The sequence below is a fragment of the Rattus rattus genome, chromosome 3 (genome assembly GCF_011064425.1).
Source record: "Rattus rattus isolate New Zealand chromosome 3, Rrattus_CSIRO_v1, whole genome shotgun sequence".
In the NCBI taxonomy this organism is placed as follows: domain Eukaryota; kingdom Metazoa; phylum Chordata; class Mammalia; order Rodentia; family Muridae; genus Rattus; species Rattus rattus.
In genome coordinates, this window is record NC_046156.1 from 79,601,677 (window position 1) to 79,604,559 (window position 2,883).

A 2,883-nucleotide genomic window follows, 5' to 3' on the forward strand; every position below is an offset into this window, starting at 1 on the left:
CCAACCAGAGCTTCCAGGGACTAAGCCACTACCTAAAGACTATACATGGACTGACCCTGGACTCTGACCTCATAGGTAGCAATGAATATCCTAGTAAGAGCACCAGTGGAAAGAGAAGCCCTTGGTCCTGCCAAGACTGAACCCCCAGTGATCGTGATTGTTGGGGGGAGGGCGGTAAGGGGAGGAGAATGGGGAGGGAACACCCATATAGAAGGGGAGGGGGGGTTAGGGGATGTTTGCTTGGAATCTGAGAAATGTAATAACAATTGAAATGTAAATAAGAAACAACCAATTTCATAAAGATGGAGAAAAGAAAAAGAAAATATTCCCTTACCAGAAAAAAAAAAAGAATGCAGAGTATCCCCAGGGCTAATTGTTAGTGGCAATTTTATGCAAAGATATTATGTAATCAATAAACCTTGTTTACCAGAAAGTGAAAAAAAAAAAAAAAAAAAAAAGCATGGTTGCTCTTATAGAAGTCCTGAGTTCAATTCCTAGCAACTACACAGGAGCGCATAACCATCTGTTTGGAATCTGGTTCCCTCTTCTAGTGTGCATGAAAACAAAATACTCATGTACATAAAATAATTTCAAAAGAAAAAGAAAGAAAGAGCAAGTCCTGAATAAAAATTTTACTAATGTTTTAAAGGTTTAACAATTATGGAGACTTAAGATATAAAGGCAGAATTGTTGGCATTTGATAATTTCTCATTATTAATATTATTTCATCCTAATATATATATGCAAAAGTTATAAATGTATAAATCATTTCAAAAATAATGAGAATTGACTATAAGCCAGGGCTTCATGTTGCATCTTTTCATATGCTTTATCTTTTAACTCTCTCATTTATGCTAAACACAAAGTACATCAAAACTCTCAAAATTACCCTTCAGCATATGGCAAGAGAGTTAGGCTACTTTTATTTAAACACTTATCGTAAGATAAGAGTGTTACATTCCCCAATACCTAGTCAGGAATTGTCAGATTCATGGTACACTTCAAGTGTAATTCAAAACAAGTAATCAAATTACATTTACATTACAAGGAAAGCTGGTCTAATTTAGCACTATGACCTGCCTGTATCGGTTCCGGGAGTGCATAGCACTTGTCTTGCTTCAGAGCCTTAATGATGTTGAAAGTGTCTTCCTAGTTCTTCTCGGGTGCAGAGTCATGCTTATGTCTATCCTGAACATTCTCTTCGGTATCTATAAAACCCTTTTTCCTTCCTTTGCAGCAATCCACTGCCATAAGGTCACCATGTCTATTGTCAGGGTCTATATCAGGGAGATCTTTGACTCCCGTGGGAATCACACTGTTGAAGTGGATTTCTACACTGCAAAAGGTCTCTTCTGAACTGCGGTGCCCAGTGGTGTAGCCACTCGCATATATGAAGCCCTAGAACTCTGAGACAATAATAAGACCCACTTTGTGGGGAAGGGTGTCTCAAAGGCTGTTGAGCATATCAATAACACTATTGCACCTGCTCTGGTTAGAAAGAAACAGAATATTGTGGAGTAATAGAAGATTGACTCGCTAATTATCGAGATGACCGACCAAGAATAAATTTAAATTCGGTATGCCATTCTGGGAGTGTCCCTGGCTGCCTGCAAAGCTGGTGCTGTGGAAAAGGGGTGTCACATTTACTGTCACATTGCTGACTTGGCCAGCAACCTTGAAGTCATTCTGCTGGTCCAAGCTTTCAATGTGCTCAAAGGAGGTTCTCATGCTCACAACAAACTGGCCGTGCAAAAGTTCATGATCCTGCCTGTGGGGACATCCTGTTTCCAGGAAGCCATGTGCATTAGAGTAGAGGTTTGCCACAACCTGAAGAAGGTCATTAAGAAGTACGGAAAAGACACCACTGTGGGTGATGAGGGCAGATTCACACCTAACATCCTGGAGAAGAAAGAAGTACTGGAGCTGCTCAAGACTGAAATGGCAAAGGGCAGCAGCTACACTGACCAGGTTGTCATTGGCATGGATATGGCTACCTCCGAGTTCTACAGGACTGACAAGTATGACTTGGACTTCAACTCTTCAGATGACTCCAGCCAATACATCACACCCGACCAGCTGGCTGACCTGTACAAGTAAGTCCTTGATCCAGGACTACTCAGAGGTGTCCATTGAAGACCCCTTTAACCAAGATGACTGGGATGCTTGGCAGAAGTCCACGGCTAGTGCAGAGATCCAGGTGGTGGGTGGTAACCTCACAATGACCAACCCTAAGTGGATTGTCAAGGCTGCAGGCAAGAAGTCCTGCAGCTGCCTCCTGCTCAGAGTGAACCAGATCAGCTCTGTGACCGAGTCTCTGCAGGCATGTAAGGTGACCCAATCTAATGGCTGGTCCTGGTGTCTCATTGAACTGGGAAGACTGAGGACACTTTCTTTCATCACTGACCTGGTCATGGGACTATGCACTGGGCAGTTCAACACTGGTGTCCCGTGCTGATCTGAGCGCCTGGCCAAATACGATCAGATCCTTAGAATCGAGGAAGAGCTGGGCAGCAGAGCCACGTTTGCTGGAAGGTCCTTCAGGAAATGCCTGGCCAAGTAAAGTGTGGACTGAAGATCTCTGGAGCCGCCAGGTCCTCTCTCCCTGATATCATCCAGAAGGCTCAAGGCTGGTCCAGTGCTTGCCCCTCCCATGTCACTGTTTCCTTATACATCCATGCCTGAACACCTAGAACCTTGCTGGAGACCCCAGTTTTGTATTCATGTGATTGGTCTGAATCACTGTTTCTGTCACCTGACTTCCCAGTCAGTGTCTGGAGCCCTCAGAACTCCAGTATAATCTAAAGGGTGCCCACTGTCAAGGCTCTCCCAGTGGTTTACAGGCAAAAGTAAAAGTCACAGACCCTCCCCCCACCATTCCCTACA

General features: G+C 43.8%; 1 pseudogene; it reads left to right on the plus strand.

The window, feature by feature from the left end:
- The first annotated feature begins 1,260 nt into the window (after positions 1-1,260).
- On the plus strand, positions 1,261-2,560 carry LOC116895456 (annotated as a pseudogene).
- The last annotated feature ends 323 nt before the right edge of the window (positions 2,561-2,883 follow it).